Below are 25,918 nucleotides of genomic sequence, written 5' to 3' on the forward strand. Positions count from 1 at the left end.
TTCACAGAAATGCACCTTTGGGGACAGGCAAAATGAAGACTAAAGAGGAAAAACAATCATTTTGCAATAAGACTTTTCCAGATTGATAGGGTTATCTGCAGCAGTGTCTGATGCTGGAGACACAGTCTTCACGATCTTGGTCTATACATCCATTTAGCCATTGCATAAATTGTACTTACCTGCTTCTGTGATGATAATGAGTTTGTACTTTTGAGTCTGTACTTTTGAGTCTGTCAAAAAGAGAATGCCTGGGGCAGCTGAATTTTCCTGGTTTAGAGACTGATTTAAATTCAACTGAAATGAAAAATGTGCCTCTCCTAACTTCAGCTAGCAAGGAATCTAACATTTAAACTCAATTTTTGTAGTTGTTATAAGGCCCCAAAAGGTATATTTGCTTCCAAGTTTGCTTTTTGAAGCTGATTTGTTTCCAGGTGTAATGTTTATTTAAGTATTTTCTCTCTGCTTTTTAATTTGGAAGTAGAACAGTCTACTCTGGTTAGCAGAAATTAAGTGAATGCGGGAATATAAGTAATTTGAAAAGATGGGAAATATTAAAATCCCAAGAGGACTCCCCATCACAATACATGTGTAACTCCAGTAATTCTTTAGCCATATCTGCCTTTTGCCAGGATGATGTTTGCAGCTGAACAGGTTGTGTTTGTACCACACATACAGACATAGCAACATTTAAGGTCACTCCATAGGCAAATAATCTCATCAAATTTCTCTGCTGTTGACAAAACTATGATAGAATTCTCTTTGTGATGAAGTTCAGTGTTTGTTAACTGCAATATGTCTGACAGTAAGAAGTTTCTTACTCTCAGATCCTTCTTGACAGCTTCTATACTAAGAAGAAAAGAGGTGGGTGATAGTTTCTACTCACTAAGTGTTGTAACTCATTCCCACTAGTTAAGGTCAGCAAGGTTGACTCAGCAGAGTAATACAGTTGCTACCTTAGCCTTGCATCTTAGCATGCAAAGCGTGCACCACAGCCTTTCCATGAGAAAAAGTACAGCAGAAAATCCACTCATGACATCTATCAGCGATGCTGATGGGCTTCATGGAAGGTTTACTGACTTTTTTTTCCCCTCTCTTTTCCCTCACATGTACAGAAACAGCCATCTGTGATTGTGTAAGGACCCTGTGGCATTCCTATTTCAGTGAATGTATTGACTGAACTGTACAGCTCTGTGGCCCCCAACACAAGAGGGACGTTGACCTGCTTGAGGACCACAAAGATGATCAGAAGGCTGGAGCACCTCTCCTGTGAAAAGCTGCTGCGAAGAGTTGGTCTTGTTCAGCCTGGAGAAGAGAAGGTTCCAAGGAAATCCTATAACAGTCTTCTAATACGTAAAGGGGGCCTATGAGAAATCTGGAGAGGGAATATTTACAAGGGCAAGCAGTGACAGGACAAAGGAGAATGGCTTTGAACTTAAAGCAAGTATTTTTAGATTAGGTACTAGGAAAAATTCTTCACTGTGAGGGTTGTGAGATGCTGGCTCAGGTTGCCCCAAGAAGCTGCAGCTGCCCCATCCCTCGCAGTGTTCAAGGCCAGGTTGGATGGAGTTTGAGCAGCCTAGTCTAGCGGAAGGTGTTCCTGCTCATGGCAGGGAGGTTGGAACTAAATGTGCTTTAAGGTCCCTTTAAACCCAAACTATTCTATGATTCTATGATTTCAGAACTAGATTTATGTTACTAAACTGCTTTAAAACATAAGAGACTTCTTCTCTTAGAAATTGAGGCTTATGTATCTCCAGTTCTGCAGTTTGCATGACAGCACACCCCTCATCAGTACAACCTTTTTCCTGTCTCAGGATACAGCTGGGGCCCATGAAAGCCAGAGTGGTGGTGAGGTGGTAAAACCTGCAACATCTGTGAAAGACTAAAGTGTAAGGTAAATTTATACTGATCAGAAGGTCTGAATACTTAACACCTGAAAACCTGGTTACATAGTCTCTCTTAGGATGCAGTTTAGATTACATCAACAATCTGACAAAAACCTCATGCATCCAGCAGCTTAAATTTCTAGACACAAAATTAAAGCTCATAGCTCAACTCACTGCCAATTCAATATTACGATGAAGTGTGAAACAACGACGCAAGGGGGAAGAGGAAGAAAATAAGGTGAAGAAAGGCAAGGGAAGACTGAGGCTGAGGCTCTGTTTCAACATTCACTGCTACACAGATATTGTAAATGCATATATTAATAAAATGTGTTTGGTAAGTAAAGGTATATACAACACACCAGACATATGTCTTGGATCAAAAGGCTTCATGCAGCAAATGATCCATGTGGGCTCATCGCTATCCCCTGCAGCACTCCAGAAATGTTTTGAAGCCTTCACAGGTGTGGGGGTGAGTCTATGAAGGCAACTGGATCTGAACATGAGACTCTCTCCTGACCTGTTGTGGTGGCAGCAAATGCATATTTGAGAATATATGGTGTGAAATTATATTTGTTTAATTACCTTTTAACCATGCAGAATGGGAACAGATACAGTTAAAAGCCAAAAACAGCATGTAATGTTTTGCATTTTCTGCCTGAGGTGTGAAAATTGTTTGTAGCATGATAACAACAATTTTAAAATGTGTCGAGATTAGAGTCACATTTAGATCTTAAAGCTTTATTGTCTTGCTACAAGCCAAGAAATTTTTTTGTTGTTCCAAGGACTTCATTTCTAATCTTCAATAACCATGATATTAGGAGGAGTTACCAGCAACTTACTACTAAATTCTCCAGCTGTTACGTTCTTCAGTGCCTCTAAAATATTCTATTTAGAATCATAGAATCATAGAATCATAGAATAGTTAGGGTTGGAAAGGACCTTGAGATCACCTAGTTCCAACCCCCCCGCCATGCGCAGGGACACCTCACACTAAACCATGTCACCCAAGGCCTCATCCAACCTGGCCTTGAACACCACCAAGGATGGAGCATTCACAACCTCCCTGGGCAACCCATTCCAGTGCCTTACCACCCTAACAGTAAGGAACTTCCTCCTTATATCAAATCTAAACTTCCCCTGTTGAAGTTTGAACCTGTTACCCCTTGTCCTGTCACTACAATCCCTGATGAAGAGTCCATCTCCAGCATCCCTATAGTCCCCCTTCAGATACTGGAAGGCTGCTATGAGGTCTCCATGCAGCCTTCTCTTCTCCAGGCTGAACAACCCCAACTTTCTCAGCCTATCTCCATACGAGAGGTGCCCCATTTCCCTGATCATCCTCGTGGCCCTCCTCTGGACTTGTTCCAACAGTTCCATGTCCTTTTTATGTTGAGGACACAAAAACTGCACACAATACTCCAAGTGAGGTCTCAGAAGAGCAGAGTAGAGAGACAGGATCATCTCCTTCAACCTGCTGGTCACACTTCTCTTGATGCAGCTCAGGATACGGTTGGCTTTCTGAGCTGTGAGCGCACACTGAAGCCAGCTCATGTTCATTTTCTCATCAACCAACACCCCCAAGTCCTTCTCTGCAGGGCTGCTCTGAATCTCTTCTCTGCCCAACCTGTAGCCGTGCCTAGGATTGCTCCGACCCAGGTGTAGGACCTTGCACTTGGCATGGTTAAACTTCATCAGGTTGGCATCAGTCCACCTCACAAGCGTGTTGAGGTCCCTCTGGATGGCATTCCTTCCCTCCAATGTATCAACTGAACCACACAGCTTGGTGTCATCGGCAAACTTGCTGACGGCGCGCTCAATCCCACTGTTCATGTCACTGACAGAGATGTTGAACAAGACGGGTCCCAACACTGATCCCTGAGGGACACCACTCGTTACTGTTCTCCAGCTGGACATTGACCCATTAATCACAACTCTTTGCATGCGGCCATTCAGCCAGTTCTTTATCCATCAAGTGGTCCCCCTATTAAATTGTTGTCTCTCCAATTTAGAGACAAGGATGTCATGTGGATATGTTATTCCACGATGAAATTGTGTCAAAGACTTACTGCCACTAAGAATATTCTCTCATGTCCAATGTAAATAATCATCTTTCTTCCCAGCATGAACTATTTACATGAAGGTGCGTAGTGCTATGTAATGAGTGCTGCGCTAGCATCAACAAACGAATCATGCAATATGTTGCAACAATGGAAAAACATATGGCCACTTGAATTTCTCAGCAAGTGAAAAAATGCACAAAACAACTTTAAAAATGTGTCCTGGTTTAGCAGTAGCAGTCATTTTTTCTACGGGTGCAGTGCTGTGTTTTGACTTTTGGCCTGGGAATAATACTGATAAAGCCGATGTTTTCAGTTGGGGGTCAGAATGTTTACCCTGACCAAGGACTTTGTGAGTCTCATGCTCTGCCAGGGAGGAGGAGAAGCCGGGAGGAAGCAGGGACAGGACACCTGACCCAAACTAGCCAAAGAGGTATTCCATACCACAGCACGTCATGCCCAGGAGGTAGAACGGAGAGTTCCCGGAAGGGCTGGATCATGGCAGGGTGGGGGTGAGGTACCGGTCGGTGAGCGGTTGTATTCTCTTCCTTGTTATTTCCTTTATCATTATTATTATTATTGGTGGCAGCAGTAGTGATTTGTGTTATACCTTAGTTATTAAACTGTTCTTATCTCAACCCGTGGGAGTTGCATTCTTTCGATTCTCCTGCCCGTCCCTCCAGAAGCGGAGGGAAGAAAGGTGGGGGGGGGTAGTGGACTGCATGGTTCTGATTTACAGCCTGGGCTTAAACCACGACAGTTCTTTTTGGCGCCCAAGGTGGGGCTCGAAGGGTTGAGATAACGACAGATCTGACTGAGGCACAATGCTGATTTATGGGCTCTCAAAGTTGTTTCTCTTGATGTCACAGTTTCAGTATGCTGTAGCTTACTTAGAGCCGGTATTTGCTGTGTTAGTGTTTATCAAGTGTGGGCCTTGGGCTAAGGTTCTTGTTTCATTGTACTTTATGGTAATGACTTGTAATACGGGGGGGCTCCGGCAGCAGGGCGGTATGAACGTGGCTGCAGACTTGTACCTGGCCGTCCCGCTGCTCTTCACTCTCCTGGCCCTCGTCCTCGCCTCCGTCTTTGTGAGGCTGCGGGGAGCTGAGGGGGAGCGGCCCCGGGAGCCGGCGGTGGCCGAAGCGGCCCGGGAGAGGGGCCCCGGGGACCAAGCGGCGGCGGGAGTGGGGCCGGAGGCCGGGAAGGAGGCGGCTGCCGAGCAGCGGGAGGAGGCGGCGGAGGAGCCGAGCCCCACGGCCGAGCCCAGCCCCGCAGCGGCCGAGAGCATCCCCCAGCAGCCATCTGCCGAGCCCCGTGAGCCTGAGCCCCAGGAGGATGCAGGAGACCCCGCAGCACTTTCCAGCAAGGCAGAGGAGGAAGATCTGGACTCAGAAAAAGAGAAGTTGGTGGTGAGAGAGCCTTCAAGCACAGCAGCATCATTTGAGAGTTCTGAAGGTTTTGAATGGCCTCTGGGTACCCTTGGGACCTGCCTGCTGATTGTGATGGGGATCACCATGTTGGCACACACACAGAGTGAGTTCTACCCACGACCATTTTGTCTGATCTCAAAAGTTAAGCAGAGTCAGGTTTGGGTCTTGTCTGGGTTTAGACAATACAGGGGGACCGAGAGGTTTTCCCCAAGGCTGGACAGTCATGAGTGTCACGGTGTGTGGGACAGTATGGGCAAGTATCTAGTCCACTGGGCCCCTCCAGTGCTTTGGAAGCATCGGAGATGGAAGGCAGCTGTGTGGAGTCCCCGACGACAAGTTGCAGAGACTGCTGAAGGGGAGGGTGAATTATTTTGAGCCTGATGGGCCCATGACACTTCAGGCCATCAGAGCAGAGATGCAACACAGAGATGGACTCATGATCGAGGGGTGGACTTTGCAATGGGCCTCTCCTGCCCTGAAAGACTGTTACAAGAGATGGAGCCCACCATCATGGACTGAATGGACTCAGCAGCTTTATAGGGATTGGTCCGTGCACTAAGATAACAGTGCACTGAGATGAAAGTGATGGTATATTGAAAATGTGGGATCTGAGCATGACGTGAATGGTATGGAATAAGGGGTGGATACTGTCCTGGTTTAGCAGTAGCAGTCATTTTTTCTACGGGTGCAGTGCTGTGTTTTGACTTTTGGCCTGGGAATAATACTGATAAAGCCGATGTTTTCAGTTGTGGGTCAGAATGTTTACCCTGACCAAGGACTTTGTGAGTCTCATGCTCTGCCAGGGAGGAGGAGAAGCCGGGAGGAAGCAGGAACAGGACACCTGACCCAAACTAGCCAAAGAGGTATTCCATACCACAGCACGTCATGCCCAGGAGGTAGAACGGAGAGTTCCCGGAAGGGCTGGATCATGGCAGGGTGGGGGTGAGGTACCGGTCGGTGAGCGGTTGTATTCTCTTCCTTGTTATTTCCTTTATCATTATTATTATTATTGGTGGCAGCAGTAGTGATTTGTGTTATACCTTAGTTACTAAACTGTTCTTATCTCAACCCGTGGGAGTTGCATTCTTTCGATTCTCCTGCCCGTCCCTCCAGAAGCGGAGGGAAGAAAGGTGGGGGGGGGTAGTGGACTGCATGGTTCTGATTTACAGCCTGGGCTTAAACCACGACAAAATGGATGATAATTAATGCCAGTTATTTTATGCTTGCTGACTATAAAGTACACCCAAGAAAAGAATATGGTGTTATAATGTACAGGTAGAATTGATGAGGAATGTTCATATCGTAGTCAGGCTTTTGACAAGTGAAAAAGCCCATTGCAGTCCTTGAAAATGTTCTTATTGCCCTCATAGTTCTTCAAATGAGACCAAGAGTGCTATTGCCATTGATACATCTTTTATAGACACATACTGCTCTGGATGTCTCAAGACTGTCAGTATTTTATCTTAATAGGGTGTGCTTAAGATAAGGCCCAGCAAGTTGTGTGTAACTTTATTCAATTGCTTTTCTAATAAAACTAGACTAAAACTGAAAGAAAAAAAAAAAAAAAAAAAAAAAAGAAAGAAAAAAGAAAAGAAAAAAGAAAAAAAAGGTTTGGGTTAAAATTTTTGATTTCTTTTCATTAAAATGTTGCAAAGAGCCAGCAAGCACTGATTTAAAGTCCTCCATGGTCTTACCAAAATAAATTATTCTATAATAACACATTCAGAGATTGCATTATGAAAAAATTCACACCAAAATATAGAGAAAATATGGCAAATAGATGTGACGATACCCTGGGAGCTGGATTAGATGCCTTAAATCAATATTGTCTAAGTAACTCTTCAGCAAAAATAATCTGTTAAAAATTTAACAGCTTCTATGAAAGATAGATTACACTTCCCTTTCTCTTTTCATCCAACCTTGTTGTGTAAATGGAAAGAAATATCCTTATAACTGAGAATTTTTGCCCAACAGCACCTCCCTTTTCCACACTAAATAAAACATTATGAACTACTCCTTGTCATCATAAATGAAAACAAAACTTATTCCATTCTCAGCATTAGTGAAGTCTTTCTTCCTTCTGTCCTCCACATTTTGTAAGTTGTCTGCACATTTCTTTTTCTGTCCAAACTCAGTCTGAGATGAGAAGGGTTTCAGGAACACAGGATCACCCCTTACTTCTCATACACCTTAGCACAATTTCCTGGAAGATCTGCTTCATGATCTTGCCAGGCATTGAGGTAAGAGTGACTGGCCTGTAGTTCCGTAGGTTTTTCTTTTTTTTTCCCCTTTTTAAAAAATTGAGGTTATGTTTTCCCTTTTCCAGGCTGTGGGAACTTCACTGAACTGCCAGGACTTCTGAAATATGACAGATAGTGTCTTGGCCTTCCAGCTCCCTCAGGACCTACAGATGCATATCATCAGGTCCCATGGACTTGTGCACGTTCAGGTTCTTGAGATGTTCTCAAACCCAGTCGAATCACCATCCTTGGAACTTTTCAAAACCATGTAGATGAGGCCCTTTTCATGTGGTTTAGTGATGGACTTGTGAGTCCTGGGGTAATAGTTGGACTTTGCAACTTAGCTGATTCTATGCTGATTCTATGATTCTCCTACGACAGGCAGTTCTTCATTCTCCCAGTCCCTGTCTTTGCCTTCTGCAACATGGGTGGTGTGGTTTAAGCACTTGCAAGTGAAGACTGAGAAAAAAAGATCATTGAGTACCTCAGCCTTCTCCACATCCCAGGTAACGAGCTCTCCCGTTTCCTTCCAAGGGGGCCCAGATTTTACCTAATCTTCCTTTTGTCACCAACATAGCTATTGAAGTTTTTCTTGTTGCCATTGATGTCCCTGGCCAGATTTAATTCTATCAGGGCTTTAGCTTCCTTAACCTGATCCCTGGCTGCTCACAGAATTTCTCTGTGTTCCTCCCAGACTAGCGATCTATGCTTTCACCCTCTGTAGGTGAAATACTGTTCTACTCATGGATGATCTTGGGAGGACATGGATGATCTTGGGAAGCTCACACTAATATAATTGAAAAGTTTGTGTTCTGCATGGTTTCAATGGAAGAAAATGAAAATTCTAATTTATAGAGTGAAATTCAGTTTCTGGTGTAGCTGGATTTGGCCCATTACTTGTTTCGGAATGTAGAATCAAAGCCTTAAATTCCTAGTTGAAGTTGATAGCAGCCAACACAGAGACTTCATCATGGCCTAAATATGCTTGTAGCATGCTACTCGAAGGGAAAAGTCAGAAGCAAAATAATTTTTTATTGCAAATTGAGTCTCTATGTATTATTGGATTCAGAATTGACTGGGGTAAGACCCGGTAATCCAGCCAGAAATGGTGGATATGTGAATTCTAACAGCTACCTGCTTCTCCAGAGTGAGGGCCAGACCAAAAGCTAATGTTTAAAAGTATTCTTTGTAATAGAAAAGACCAGGCTGTCATTTCACAGTGATGGCTTCCAAACGGGATCTTCACACTTTAGGCTAATGACAAAGGGTAGTTGCATGCCTTCTACAAAAATGCCTTGGCCAGCTCTTTGAAATGTTCCCACTTACAACTAGCATCATTTTCTACTGCTCCCACTAGCCACTTTTCAAGCAGGAGGTAATTTTTTGTAGGCAGCCTGTCAGTTTAGTGGCAGCAATGATTGCATCAGCGGAGAATAAAATACACAGTAGAGTGTTGTCAACCTGCTGTCAGAAGCTGCATTCAGTCTGTTGTGTCTCCCAGCTGCCAGAAACAGATGTGGCAAAAGAGGCAGGAAAAGGCACTGATCGTGGCAGAGAAAAGGGAAGGAGGTCTTTGAAGCAATAAGAGCCATCTGAAATAGGCCTCTTCTGTGTCGTGGAGATATACTGACAAACCCAGCAGTTCCCTATGCAAGAGCTGAGCAATTCACGAATGAGCATGGAAGTCTCATAGATTTCAATGGAAATTTTACTTCAGCATTTACAAAGCTGAACAACTAACGACAAAGAGAGCATAATAGCTCTGCATCCCCACACACCTTACTTGGAGCTTTGCTGTAGTCACTTGTGTTATCTGGAGGCAGGTTTGTATTTAAAAAGACTTTCAAGGTCATATAGTAGCCATGTGTGACTTTTTCAGCTTAAATGCCACAACAGGTGTTAGAAAAGACTATTTTCAAGCACAGTATTGGTTAGCCTACCTATAAGCCACTGAGAGTTTTATATTTGTATTAGTGTAATGTTTTCCACATACTATACAGGAAAGGATTAATATTTGTTTTGCATTTTGAAAATGCAATGTTCATACACAATGATTCATGCATAATACTAGCTTTAAGTCAGAATTCCCTCTTTACAAAATTATATGTAATCAGATTTAACAACGAGTCATGTTAGCTTCAGGACTGATAGTATGGGTTGCTTAAAGAGGGAATGAATAATTGTAACTCTTAATATAAAATTCCACTCTTTTCAGTTGCAGTTTGTCCTTTATCAACCTGTTGCACAGAAATCAGTTATTTACATGAGAGACTAAATGAAACTCTGTAATACAGATGAGAATTGTGTATTCAGGTTGATTAAAGAGGGAGTTTTCTGTTATGTGAAAAGGCAAACTAAATGACCTGCCTGCTGTACACCCTGGAGAAGGCTTTGCAGTTAAGGATGAAAAGAAAAAAAAAAATCTCTTAAGAAAAATCTTGAAGGAGCTTTTTATATGATCAAAAGCAGCTACAGTAGGATTGATTTCCATAATTATACATGCACCACAACCACTTGTGGGACTTTGTCTAATCTGTCCTGTGATTTTGAGCTGCAGTTCTAAAATCTCATAAATATTTTGTTCTTCTGTTGACAGTGAAGGAGAACAGAAATACCAGCATTTGCCAACAGCCTCTTGGATACGGAAGGTCTATTTCATTTATGCTCCCTTAGCTGCCAGCCAAAAGTCTGCTGTGCAAAACTTAGGTCTACACTGAGCCTTTTTTTTTTTTTTTTTTTTTATTTTTATTTTTATTTTTGTTTTTATTTTTATTTTTTACTATTTTCTCTAACGCCAACATAGGTGCAAACCTGGTATAAAATCATTCAAACCTCACACTGATTTATACTGACACTACTTTGAAGTGTTTCAGCATGAAATTTACTTTACCTGCTACATCAACTCCTTCTACATTACCAAAGCTGAGAGACAGTTTTGCAGAGGAAGCAAAATTAATGCCTTGCTACCTGGATGTGTAGCACCTGATTTATTTATCTCAGGTGCTAGATAAATGAGAAGCAAATTTGTTCATATTAACCATTATAGTTAAATCTTTAGTTAGAGATCAGAAATAGAAAGTGTTATGTTAAGAAGTAAGCTTGTCTGAAGTCTCTTAATGAGAGAATAAACCATGGCCTGCTTACAAAAGCGATACTGTCCTCGTGAGTACAGAACTCCCTTGAACGATGAACAGACTGTTGTCACAGAGGTCACATCTGCAGAATGAACACCTACTGTGCCATTAATTTGATATAAACTAAATATAAGTGACATAGTTCTTCATCCTCAGCAAGGGCTTGCCATTGAAAAGACATTACTAACTTACAAAGCTCTTGTTTACAACTGTTGTTAAAATGTCAGTTAGAGAAATTAGTCAACCAACCTCCTTTATCCTTCTTTGCCTTTTGCTGTTGCTGCTGACCTACTGATGAGAAAGGAAGAGACAGTCATTCAGGGTAAACAAATGACACTTTCTGATAGGTGCAAACTTCCTCTTTTGTTTTATAATTATAATAGAGGGTTTTGTTTCCAATCTGTGTGTCAGCAGCTGCAGACATGCAGAGAAGTTGTATTTGGCCCTCGTGATTAACAACCGAGGTGTTTACTGATCTAAAATCTGGAGACTTTAGGCAGTGACATAGCCTGCAGGGATACAGACCTAAAAGGAGAAAGCAGTTTCTGGAAACTTATAATAAATGGATGAGTTTATAATGCTTACATAGAGAAGGAGAAATAAAGATCCATAAAGCATATAGAAGTGATGTGAAACTAATTAGAAATATTTTAATACAGTGAGGATTGCAGATCACAGGAAAAGAGGTTTCTGGTGGGAGAAGCACTGAATTTAAAGGTAGGACCAGTTCCTGAGGTTTGGTATTTTTCATCCTTTCAAACTATAAAGAAGATCTGGTGTACCAGAGCTGAATCTTGTGTCAGAAGTTTGAGAATAGGATGTGATAGGAGCACCAGAGATTTTTCTCTCTCTGCAGAGCTTTCTTTTGACCTCAGATGAAAGTGGAAGTCCTGTCTTACTAGGAAGTTTGATCTTATTTTGGTGCAAGGAAACAAACCAGTTGTGGTGGTTTTTAAGAATTCTCTTTAATTACTTTAATGCTTTCATTACTCCTGTGCACATGTAACATTCAAAAATCATTCATGATTGTACTCAGTATTTGGCAGATTTTTTGTCTTGAATGAAAACATTTCATTAGATTTTTCTATCTCTTTTAAAACACACTGGTTTTCATTAATATCAAGAACTAGGAAGTTAAAGTGTAGAGTAAAGGTAGCGAGAGTGTTTATAGTAGCAAACAGATATATTGTCAGAAAATATCCCTAAGATAAAAATAGAATTTCTGAGGATTCTATTCTTCACTTTAAAGTTCTCTGCCAATTCTATTACACTAATTGGTATCAGATCTAAAATAGCTTCTCCTTGGTAGTTTCAGTCAGGCAACACAAAAACAATAAACCCATCTCACTCAAAGAATTCCACAAATGTTCCACATCTTTCAGTCTTGTTTTTCTGGTATTTGAGAATATTAAATCCTTCAATCACTGTAGGAGAGGATCTGGTTCAAGACCATCTTAAAAACCTAAACGTACACAAGTACATGGGACCTGACGAAATCCATTCGCAGGTCCTGAAGGAGCTGATGAATGAAGTTGCTAAGCCACTGTCCATCATATTTGAAAAATCATGGCAGTCAGGTGAAGTTCCTGATGACTGGAAAAAGGGAAATATAACCCCCATTTTTAAGAAGGGAAAAATGGATGACCCGGGGAATTACAGACCAGTCAGTCTCACCCATGTGCCTGGCAAAATCTTGGAGCAGATTCTCCCGGAAGGCATACTAAGGCACATGAAAAACAACAAGGTGCTTGGTGACAGCTTCACTAAGGGGAAATCCTGCCTGACCAATTTGGTGGCCTTCTATGATGGGGCTACGAAACCGATGGACAGGGGCAGAGCAGTTGATGTAATCTACCTGGACTTGTGCAAAGCATTCAACACAGTCCCACATGACATCCTTGTCTCTAAATTGCAGAGACATCAATTTGATGGTGGACCACTCGGTGGATAAAGAACTGGCTGGATGGCCGCACGCAAAGAGTTGTGGTCAATGGCTTGATGTCCAGCTGGAGACCGGTAACGAGTGGTATCCCTCAGGGATCGGTGTTGGGACCCGTCTTGTTCAACATCTTTGTCGGTGACATGGACAGTGGGATTGAGTGCACCCTCAGCAAATTTGCCGATGACACTAAGCTGTGTGGTTCGGTTGATACATTGGAGGGAAGGGATGCCATCCAGAGGGACCTCGACACGCTTGTGGGGTGGACTGATGCCAACCTGATGAAGTTTAACCATGCCAAGTGCAAGGTCCTACACCTGGGTCGGAGCAATCCCAGGCACGGCTACAGGTTGGGCAGAGAAGAGATTCAGAGCAGCCCTGCAGAGAAGGACTTGGGGGTGTTGGTTGATGAGAAAATGAACATGAGCTGGCTTCAGTGCGCTCACAGCTCAGAAAGCCAGCCGTATCCTGAGCTGCATCAAGAGGAGCGTGATCAGCAGGTCGAAGGAGGTGATCCTGCTCCTCTACTCTGCTCTTCTGAGACCTCACTTGGAGTATTGTGTGCAGTTCTGGTGTCCTCAACATAAAAAGGACATGGAACTGTTGGAACAAGTCCAGAGGAGGGCCACGAGGATGATCAGGGGACTGGAGCACCTCTCGTATGAAGATAGGCTGAGAAAGTTGGGTCTGTTCAGCCTGGAGAAGAGAAGGCTGTGTGGAGACCTCACTGCAGCCTTCCAGTATCTGAAGGGGGCCTACAAGGATGCTGGGGATGGACTATTCATCAGGGACTGTAGTGACAGGACAAGGGGTAACGGGTTCAAACTTAAACAGGGGAAGTTTAGATTGGATCTAAGGAAGAAATTCTTTACTGTGAGGGTGGTGAGGCACTGGAATGGGTTGCCCAGGGAGGCTGTGAATGCTCCATCCTTGGTGGTGTTCAAGGCCAGGTTGGATGAGGCCTTGGGTGACATGGTTTAGTGTGGGGTGTCCCTGCCCATGGCAGGGGGGTTGGAACTAAATGATCTCAAGGTTCTTTCCAACCCTAATTATTCTATGATTCTATGATTCTATAATCACATATTAGTTCTGTTAAGGAAATAGATATAACATGTTTTTAAAAGCATGAGAATGAGGCTTGTTTATTATTTCCTTCTCATTAGTTATACACAGAAGATTCTTACCCTGTTTCCTTTTTTCTGCTTGCTTTTTGCATTTCTGGAATAAGCAAACTAATTTCTCAGACACTTAGAGGGCATCCCATTATTCTTATCCCTATGAAAACTCAAAAGCTTCCCCTTTTTTCTGCCCAGGTGTTAACCATCAAAGCCTAAAGTCGTTAGGCTTTCCCTTTCTCTTTTCATTTCCTTTTCCCCTTCCCTTTTCACTCATATCATCTCTTGTTTTCACATTCAGAGGCTTTTATCACCTGTTCCTCTCAAAAGTAATTTACTGCACATTTGTTATTTCTGTAAGATGACGTTTGAAGGTATTCTGTCTGTTCTCTGAGAGGCATCTTCACACTATCCTTCCCTCACAGGATGCTATTGCTTGATGACAGAGTAAGTGTTACAGAACTGCCAACACCATCTGTGGAGCCAGAGCTCCAGAATTTATCAGTGCTGGCCTGAGAAACTGTCTCTAAGGTGGAAATACCAGAATGTGTACATGTTCTTTGTCTCCCCATGCTTACGGATGCCTTCTGCTGTGTTTAGGGTCACTAGCTGTTTTACTAGAGAAGGAAGCATATGTGGCAAAGTTTCAGTGGTACCTTGGGCTAGGACTCAAGGCAGTAACACCATACCCTTGACTAACGGTCAGTTTGGCAGGGAGTTATCTCCACACTCCTTAAAAGACTCTACTTTTTGGGTGGCAGCTGCTCAGTTTAGGCATTTGTGGCTCTAAAGGGGACCAAAGATAAGACTCTTTTTCCCTGATAAAACAGACAACGGTTCCTTTGCTCATGGGGAGAAAAAAAAAGATATTTTGACTGAAGTAGCTTCAAGCACGTACTTTGCGAGAGAATTACTTTCCCACCCATGCTGTGCTCTCCCTCCTATACTGCTAACAACATCACAGTTCTTGATGCATACAGCCCAAGGATATTTTCATGAATAACTCATAAAAAGCACAACCAGCCTCCTGAGAAAAGCAATGTGTGTTTTCTAATATAACCAAATAGCTTGACTTTTAAATGTTTTACGTTTGCAACTGAAGCCCTGTAAGCAACACTAATTATTGCCAGTAGGCAAGGCATTTGTGATCAGACAATTTAAAATTTACATGCAATTTTCTTATGGATAACTGACATAAAAAAGAACAGATTGGAGAGTGTATTATTCTAATGTATTTATGTTCAAGATAGGACACATACATACAATATGTGTCTCCTTTGTTTATTATTTTTCAAATATATAGTTCTAAGAATGTATAAAGCTATTTGACATAAAAGATCAAAGATTCAGTAGTAAAGATCTGTCTAGCTTCCTGGACCTCCATTATGGTCATCCAGAGACATAGGGTACTGCTTCAAAAGCCATTTTTCAGCCAACGGTTGAAGACATAGGCTCAAGGGCAGCAGCCTGCCCTCTTTTTCTGTCATCAGCAAAAGAAAGGAAAAGCCTTTTCTTTCAGTTCTCAAATGTCAAAAAAAAAAAATGGTTTTCTATGCAAATTAGGATGACTTTCACTGGCATCAGTAATACATCACAGGGCCAAAGCTGATCAAGATTTCTGAAGTTTTATGAAGTAGCAATATAAATGCCACAAAGAATATAGTATGGATGGAGGCTTGATTACATCCCCCCTCCCCAAAATACTCTCTCATTGAAGTATTGAACGAATCACAGCTTTGTCCAGAGTCCAGTGATGCCACCTTACCCTGTCAGTGATCATTCTTGCAAACGTAGATCATGTCAACCTGAAATCTGATTCTATTGTACATTTTTACACACATTCGTGTCCAAAACAACGGCAGCACAAGCTGCAGCACACACTGTTGCTACTGACAGTTCTAGCTGCTGTGTGTTTCTGCATGCAACTAAAGGCAGATGCACCCTGTTTTAACAGAAAATGAAAACTTGACACATTCTGTATCAGCACTCCTTGAGGAGCACTGCTAGCCTGGCTGCATAAAAACCTTCTGGAGACTCTTCTCTTCTTTGATGGCTGCTCCAGACTGGCAAAGGACAGAGCAGAGCTGGGTAATGCAGACTTCCTTTCTCTCAAAGATCTGCAGGCTGCTGGGCAGCCTCGGATACTGGCATCACAGCTGATGTCTTCAGAGATCCCCTGGTCAGGCATTAAAAGTGTTCATCTGATAGAGCTTCTGAATTTAGTGGTAACTGTGTGAGCCCTCGAGGGAGATATCAACAGGGCAATGGACGTGGCAGCTGGTCATCTTTTAGTCTTGCATGGCCTGTGTTTATGCTTCATATCTTCTGTGTCACAAGTGTTGCTGAAGGTGGTGAAAAAAATAATCAAGATAATCCCCCTAAGAGACTGGTAGAAGACAAGTTGCAAAGCTGATTTTCAGAATGGTTTGGGAGATCTTTCAAATCTGCTTTGAATGCACAGGAAAAAACATGTTATTGAACAGTAGCATGATTAATGAATCCTACATCCCCTCAGCCTTGCGTTATCGCCCTTCTGTGTCATGCCTGCAGCCCAGTAAATGTGATGTTTCAGCATTACTAGTAGCATTATTTTTGTATTGGCCTAACACTGCATGGTGTCAAGACTTTTCTGGCTATATCGAGCTTAAGCTATCATAGCATGCCTAGCCATGACAGCAGCTGTCTTGCAAGCAGGTAAGCACAGCCTCAGTTTGATGTAGTTTCCCTTCAGATTATGGTCACAGCAGGTTGTTATTTTGTGTGGACTGAACCGCCCATGACTGTGCAGTAAAATGTGGTGTGACAAACTGCAGAGGCAGGATGGTGCCCAAGGTCTCAGCACAGGTCACAGCAGTTGATCAGGGGTTGCTAAGGCATGTGAGCTTGCATTGGTTGAGTAAAGACAGTTTTAGAGACAACAAAGAAAACAGAAAAACGGAATTAGTGGGAACCAGTGTGGGGGAAAAGGAACATTTAAGTAAGACTTGGCTGAAAAAAACCCTATAAAAATAAACCCAGTGGGCCCAAGGCCAAGAAGGAAGATGTTATCAGCATCAGTGCCTTTATCCTCCCAACAAAAAGTAGGAAACCCCCATCATTACCATCACACCACAGGATACAGGACACTGATGACTCCCTGTACCAATGCCCAAGAATGAAACTGTGAACCATGGGACTTAGGGAAGCATTTGAAGGGTGAGCATAACAGCAAAGAGATATGGTAAATGCTAGGAAGGGTTTCTATGTTCAGATATAACTGCACTGAGGCTTTTCAGTATTCAGTCACACCATTTTGATGGGCATAAGCATACTTCAAGTATCACACTATCATGATAAATTACATATTCTGCAGATACACATCCCAAACTCAAGACATTTTCTCAGACACTTTGTTTTTCTTTTTGGAATTAATGAAATTAAGTGTTTTAATGATGATTTATTTGTCTCTTTCTAATAAGTACACTGAAGTAAGATGTAGACAACAAACTATGAACCAATCCCATAATTATAAAATAAGCTCCCAAAAATAAAACAATTAATATCTATTGATTTCTGCTCCTGTTCTTTGCACTGAAATTTGACTTACCCTCCATTTATTAAAAAAAAAAAATAGATTTCCCAAAGCTTCTTAACCATTATCAACAATGTTCTGCAATGCTTTCATTTTAAGCAAAACTGTCTGCTCTTTGAGACCAAAACATATTCTCATTCTGAGCAAAACAATGAGTTATCTCTATTTCAGATCACACAAGATCTAAATTGTAAATAAAAGAGAGCTCATCTTCATTTACCCCTTTCTGACTGCAGGCATCATATAAATGTTATTTAGTGCATTGTTATGGATCGTTCGCGGACAATGGTTAATGACAACCTTAAACTCAAGATGAACATTTTCTTGTCTCATCAGTTGAGCAACAAGAACTTACTAAACTAACATTAAAGTATAATTAATAAAAAGGCATCCTTATCATTGTTCTGGTGATTATTAACAGAAGATCATATCTTACAGGAACTGGAAATGGTGAAGGCTGGCTAGCGGATCACACTGAATCATCAGATGACAGAGACACTACAAATACCTGAAAACGGCTGGTTTCATTCCTATGTATATTTATGTTCCCTCAAATATACGGACCATAAGCACTTAGCTCTTCTTTACAGCCCAGCTGGGTGTGCATCTCTTTCATACTATGAAACAATATGAATCTATCAAGGGAATGTCTGAATGGTCCCCGGATCTGAAGAACAAATTTGCCACATTTTTCTTTATCCTTTTTACCTCAATATTATTGCCCTTTTATAAGAAGGTATGCATTTTCTCTTCCTCAGCAGTGACCATTCTTATTTCTTTATCATCAAGATCTCTTACTCTGTGTTATTTACTTGTTAAGCTTGGAAATGCTGATACTGAAGAAAATTAATGACGTATCAAATTCATCATGCCCTAGAGGCCGTATTTATGTATACTTCATGTGTTAGTATTGATTAGCTCTGTTTTCATGTTATCTAAAGGGAGATATAGCTGTATGATAGAAATACCCTTGGCAAAGCTTGGCATAGTGTGGATACATATTATGTTAATGTTCATTGCTCTAATTAATGACTGTTAAGACATCATTTTGGCTATATTGCAAAAAATATAATTAAATACAGAAAAAGAGAGGAGATGTTACACCAGTTTAGCTATTTCATGCTGTATGCCTAGTAGCAAGTTGAGACATTATAATATGCATTTTAAGATCATATTTTACAGTGACAACACAAATTTGACATACAGTAACACCTAAAATATTTTCCAAAAATTGCCCCTGTAAAATTTCATTGTCATATAATCACACAAGTTGTGGAAAATAGTAGCTCATTGCAGAATAACTTATTGGATTCTGGTGTTGTCAAGGATACCAGTATTTATGGTAAATGCCTTCATAAGCAAGCCCTGATTTTGCTGTAACACAAAATAATCACAAAGTCAGAGCTATATGTTCCTACAATAAAACAAATGTCTGTTTAAGCCCCATAAGCTTTTGAAATCATACCATCTACACAAGAATACAAGTAATTTTGAGATCTACCTTGCTTTCACAGTGCTCTGAATTCTATCTAGCAGCTGAAAGAGAGTACTATTTCAGGAATAAAAATTGATGTCTGAGCCTGTGCATGCATATCTGCTACCAACAAATGTTAAGGCTTCCATTCATCACTAAAAAGGTGGTACTGTTCACCAATATTCTGTTTTCTGCATCCTCACAACTTATTTGCTAGAAGTCTTCCTACCCAAATTCACCAATATCCAGCTATCAGCAAAACTTCTTCTGAACTATTAAATATTGGGAATTCCCACATGTTCATGTCTAGAGAATTGACAGCAATCCTGACTGTAGCTACGCCAATTCACACTGAATCCAGTGCAGCTTGACTAAAAGACAACAAAAACCTGTAAAAGAGCAAAGTCATAAAGCAGCACAAGAAGCCAAGGGGAAATTTCCCTTAAATCTCATACCTGACTGAAGGACAAACCAATTCTGAAAGATGAGCACTGCTGAGGTTGTGGTTACATGCACCTCTTTAACAAAAAATTTATTATGTTCTACATGCTTTTTCTACATTCAGATATTTTTTTCATCTCTTCTATGCATTGCATCTGCACTACAGTTAACACAGCTGTGTGCTGAGCAAGGCAAGGAACCAATATAACTGAAAAATAACCTGCAAAAATTGCATGGTGAATGAGATTGTCTCTAATCAGAATCACGGAATAGCACTGGTGGGAAGGGAACTAGAAAGATCATCTGGTCCAACTTTTTGCGGGAAAGGGAGGGAGACTAGATGAAATTTCCTACACCCTGTACAAATACGTCTTGAAAACCTGCAGCAATGAGGACTCTACCACATCCCTGGGGAGGTTGTTCCAATGAATGCTTGCTCTTACTATAAAATATTTTTTTCTTATGCTGAGATGAATCCCCTCCCCGTGCAACTTGCCACTTGTCTACTACTTGTGACTCCTTGTGAAGAAAGATTCTCCATCCTCTTTGCAGCTGCCCAATATATGCTAGAATATCATGATGAGGTACCCTCGATCAGGGTAAGGACTACTGAGCAACAACTAAAACATCAGTATGTTATTAGTATTATTCTCAGACTAAAGCCAAAACACCAGCTACTAGGAAGAAAATTAACTCTATCTCAGCTGGAACCATGGTAAGGGAGAAAAGACCTAACTCCTTCAGTCTTCCTTCACAAGACAGGTTCTCCATCTCTTTCACCATCTTTGTGGCCCTCCTTTGAACCATTTCCAGTGTATAAAAGCACAAGGTGAGAACAAATGAGAGACTTGAGAACACTGCAGGGAGAACCATCTATCCAATTTCAGTGGAAGCACAAACTTATGGTCAATTAATGTTACCTTGACTGTTATCAGGACACGTTCAGGAGATATTTGGAGGAAATGAAAATTGAAAAGGCAAAAAAAAAAAAAGAAAAAAAAAAAAGAGAGAGAGAGAAAGGAATGGAAATGAGAAAGAGAAAGGAAAATAAAAAGAAAAAGAGAAAGAGAAAGGAACATGTTTGTAATCTATAAAGATACTTTTTAGAAGTCTACCTAAAGCAACTGACAGTGAAGCATATCACAGAATTAGTAGCAATATTTCTGCATCATGAACTTTATCTGTTGTGGCAACTCTGTTCTTCACTGTTTAGAGTCCAAACTAACTGGCTTGTTTGTAAATTGTCCAGTTTTCCTTCTTTCTAAAAAGAAACTGATTACAGGACTTGTGTGTGTCTATTTCCCTTAGACAAGAGTGGAATAAGACTCTTCTTGACTAATGATTGAGTAGGGAAGGAGTCTGCTCTAAAAATTACATAATGCTAGAAGACCTCCATCACTCTTTTTAATTGTATCACAGCCTGAGAATGCAATTTTACTCCAATGTTTAGACAATGTGCTTACAAACTAATGACCTTTCTTCATCAATGCTTAAATCTGAACATAATTTATGTTAGCCTTATACAAAAAAATTAAAAAGAAAAGCAGTTTAAACTATATCTTTTGTACTCTCAACTTAATGGTTTTCTTAACAAAATGCTATGACTTTTGTATTTTTCTTTTTTTATAAAATCAAACACAGTCAAAAAAAACCCCTATACTTATCTGTTCTTTCTCTACACGAAGAAATCTTCCCTGCCTGAGAAGCAAAGAATATTCACATCTCCTTTCACATATTTTTGAGGAGTGAAATGAAAAGATAGATACATCATAATTTGAGGGATAAAGTCTTTGGAGCTTGACCCCACAAATGCTCATCTACCCAACCTAGTGCATAATTTCATATCCCAACTAGCAATTATGGCAGAGCTTCCCTGGGGACATTCTTAGTGCCATTCTTAGTGACATTCAGGCTTTTAAATCCTGAAAGAGAACCACCTCTATGACATTGCAACAAATAGAAATCCTTCTATGACAGCTTATTATGTATGGCACACAAAAAATTTTATAAGACATTTTGGAGTCAGGATATGGAAGTCCTCTAGCAGCCACTGAACTAGGTTTTGATTTCAATGATGTTGTAGTAATTTGTACCAGCTGGATTTCTAGCTCATTGTCCTTTTTAATTGTGCCTGCACTTTTAATTAATTCAGTCTTAAAGACTTTCCTCAATATGTCTTTCTGCAATTCAGCTGCTAATCAGCATTAATGCAATGTTACCACTTTGACCACTGGATTTCTGGGAGTCTTGTGCAGTTCTAATAATGTCATGCTTAAATATTCATCCCAGATGTTTCAACAACCTTTCTTTAGAGGAAGAACTTCAAAACACTGAACAAGTACAACTAATCACTTTTTTTGAAAATCTATTAATGAACATAGACATGTCTCACATGGGTTCAGTGATGATCCTTATCCTATCCTTTGTGATACAGAGCAATCCAATACCTGTATATTTGTTACATTTTTTCAAATGCAAATAATAATATGAATATTTTCTAATATTATTAATATTCTTCCTTTTCATCACAACCAGCAGATAAGAAGAGGTAGTATAGAACTGTAGATTTCTTCACCTGATAAAAATACAAACCAGAAACACCAGATTGAAATTCTATCACATAGTTGCACAGTTGTACATAAAACTAAGTTGCATTAGAAGCAAGAGAACAGAGGTGGTTTAATATATGCTGCCATATCAGCCGCTGTTCAGGCTGATTTCCTGATACATTCCCTAATTTTGTCTGTACACACCTCAGTTCTTGTGCTTCTTTCGATCTAGAGGTAAATCGTCTATTTTACACTGATGCAAATCCAGCCTAATGGCACTAACTTCAATTAATTCCTTGTGGTTTAGGCAAGAGATCTATAAAATGGTCTAGTGGTTTGCATTTATAAAAACGATTAATAAAACCTTTCTTTTGTTTGTGTATATGTGTAATCACTTTACCTTTAAAAAGTGACAGAGAATTGCAATGATCCTAGGTTTAAAGTGGCATGTGCACAAGAGCTGAACTAGACAAGCTGAAAAATGGCATGTAAGAGTAGATTTTTCTGAATACAGAATATGAAATATTAAATAACATAATTAATGTCAGAACATTCACCATTTTCAGTCCATTAGAGACAAGAGAAAGAAACATATATTAAATACTCTATATATCAAACAGCCCAGAACAAGGGAGGATGTATGTGTCTTTGAAGGGGGTTGAAGATGAAACTGTGGAAATAAAATATCTTAAAATGTGCAAGAAAAAAGGGGACACTGAGGAAGAAAATGCTGGATCCTCATCTGGCACAGATGTCAAAACTCATCAAATACAAAGAAGTTTTGTTCCTAAAATCTGTCTCTAATGAGAAAACACAGCAGATGTGCAGGATGGTAAGAAAGATTTTAACTCTACACAAAATCTTTGGAAGCCATTTTAAAACAAAAATCTAAAAGGTTAGCTCATGTTGTTCACTGCATTATACAGCTATTCCTAGATACTTGCTTGCTGATTTCAGTGATTGTCTATAGGAACTGTATCTTCAATCAGTAGGACCTCAGAAAATTTAAGACGTCTACCATGTTTTGTGACTACCTGTCTCACATATAAGACCAAGGACAGCAGCCTTCTCATAGTCAAAGAGGCAGGAAACAGATCATAGAACCATATAATCATAGAATAGTTAAGGTTGGAAAGGACCTTAAGATCATCTGGTTCCAACTCCCCTGCCATGGGCAAGGACACCTCACACTAGACCAGGTTGCCCAAGGCCCTGGTCAATCTGGCTTTGAATGCTGCCAGGGATGGAGCATTCACAGCTTCCTTGGGCAACTTGTTCCAGTGCCTCACTATCCTCACCGCAAAGAACTTCTTCCTTATATCTAACCTAAACTTCTCCTCTTTTAGTTTGAACCTATTACCCCTTGTCCTATCACTACAGTCTCTGATGAAGAGTCCCTCTCCAGCATCCCTGTAGGTCCCCTTCAGATATTGGAAGGTACTATGAGGTCTCCAGGCAGCTTCTGTTCTCCAGGTTCCAATTTTCTCAGCCTCTCTTCCACTTGAAAGAATTACTAATTCCACGCAGCAATTTTTCAGATGTCCTTTGAACCCTGCCAGGTGCCAACAGAAAACAGGTTGTTGTGATGTAAGGGATTGCTTGGCAACATTTTTGGATCTGTTTTCCTGAAGCAAAGAAGACTTTTCTGACTTTTCCTCCCTGGACTCTTTGTATTGAAGGAACTGGGGTTATTGAAACAGCTTAGGGATCCTAGAAAGAGGAATACAGTCAACAAAATAATTTGCAAAGCTGTAATGGGCAGTTAACAGGAAGAGAAGAACCTCTTTGCCATTTCTGTGACTGAAAGCACTGAACAGAACATTCAGTAGATGAGGTTTAGGTTCAGCAGTGGGGAACATTTACTGACAGTCATAATAACAAAGTGCTTAGAGATTTTCATGGGAGTGTGCGGCCTCCAATGATCCAACATGTGACTTGTTCAAAGTTACATGGTGATAGCTGGCTGTTTATTGTCAGTCAACAGCAGCTCCTAGCACACTTTTCCAGTTCCTGCTCTACTCTATTTCTTAAACCCACTATTTTTAATGTCTGACTCCATTAATTCTACACCTCCTGATTGGTCTAAGGTTCAGGGTACTGTTTTCATCCCCTAAACTGAATATGCATTGGACAGACAAACCATCAATGACATTAGGGTTCTCTCACTTAAGATGTCTAACACTGCAGGCACTTCATTCCATAGAACAGAATGAAAAGGAATGTCATAGAGTAGACTGGTATGGCCACTGGCATGGCATGGCACAGGGTGGCATGGCATGGCATGGGATGGCATGCGATGGGACGGCATGGGATGGGATGGGATGGGATGGGATGGGATGGGATGGGATGGGATGGGATGGGATGGGATGGAATGAGATGGGATAGGATGGGATGGAATGAGATGGGATGATCATAGGATGGGATGGGGAGTGGCAGGGTGGCATAGGATAGCATAGGATAGGATGAGATATTTGCAAGGGAGCTACAAAAATCATCTGGTCCAACTGTGTGGCCACTTCAGGGCTGACCAAAAGTTTAAACATGTTATTATTAAGGGCATTGTCCAAATGCCTCTTGAATACAGTCAGGCTTGGGGCATTGACCAGCTCTCCAGGAAGCCTGTTCCAGTGTTTGACCACTTTTTGTGTAAAGAAATGTTTTGTAATTGATCTATTGGGTAAATATAAGCTTTAATCATGGAATTAATATTTTAAGTACACTGTTACTTAGACTACTACTGTGAATTATATGGAACAGTGGAAACAAGGCAATCAGAAGGCTTTCAGATGATCAAAAGATTTCCTGAGGCCTAAAGCCTTATGAGTTTGTGAGTAGTGCACAAAATTCTGAGTGACGATCTGCAGGGTAGGGGAGATGTTCATGATCTCCAGTGTTGTGTAATCCTAAATTGTTATCTTAAGAAACTTTGTTTCTAAGAATCTTTTTCTGGTGCAGAATGATTTCATTTGTTAGCCTTTTATTTGTCTCTTTGGGTTCATAAGGTGAGTGTCAGGGCCCTAAGTTCTGCACTTAGGCTCTGCAGGCTCATCTGTCTGTGCTCCAGCCTAGCTCTGATACCTGTGGTTAGACTTGTGCAGAAACAGCTGAGGCTTAGGAGCCAAGAGAATTTTCACTGGGGCCACTTCCCTTTGCTCAGGGACTGTGTTTAGGCTTCAGAACTTGATTCTGCCTTTAGTTTGTTGTAGGTATGCATGTGCCAAGGAGCCTACCTCACTGATCTTGACACTGAGGTGATGATTTGACCTCCTGGCTTAGCTTTGAGCTTGACTTGTCACTGTGGGTTTTCCTGGTGATCACTGAACACTTGGCTGAACCTTGCTGCTGTAGGGAGAGATGAACTCCTCAACTTGCTCAGGTGCTACAGAACTGCTTCTGTTTGATGAGGACAGCTGCTCTGCCTGCCTTACGCTCTCCATAGTCTCCCAGGAGCTGTGGATGTTTCATGGATATTTCATAATTTTATGTGACAGAAGAGTATGATTTATTCTGTAAACCTTAGACATGAGAGACTGGAGCTCTGTCTGGAAGTGGTACTGGTCAAGACTATTTGCTTACGCCGTGCATCACCTTCAAAGGATGTTGTATCTAGTATCTATCCTGCAGTCCAAGCACTTGCTAACCCACACTGCTGAGCTAGGTGTACATCAGCTGTCTTGATTACTGCTCCAGCTCAGTGGGACAGAGCAAGATTCTCTATAATTCCCAAATAACTTGCCCTTGCTCTCTGTATTGCACTGTGGATATAACCTCCATTCATCTTTAGGAAAGCTGAATGAAAAATGGATCACTGTCTTCCATCCATGACAAAATCCCATTTGCAGCAGCTGACTCCTTGCTCAAGCAGGAGTCAACACTCAGGTGCTGAAAAAAGAAATGGAAAACCTTTAAACTTGAAAGAAAGCTCAGACTCAATGCAAGAAAAGTATTAAGCATTAAAACATGTTATCCACAGAAATTTGGGGGTTTTCTTAGCTTGGAAATGCCATGCTGTGTACTGCCCATGATCCAACTGGTTAAACTAGGTGATGCTAATGATTTTAGTTTTTCAACACAGGAGATTT

The sequence above is a fragment of the Psittacula echo genome (genome assembly GCF_963264785.1).
Source record: "Psittacula echo genome assembly, chromosome: Z".
NCBI lineage: Eukaryota > Metazoa > Chordata > Aves > Psittaciformes > Psittacidae > Psittacula > Psittacula echo.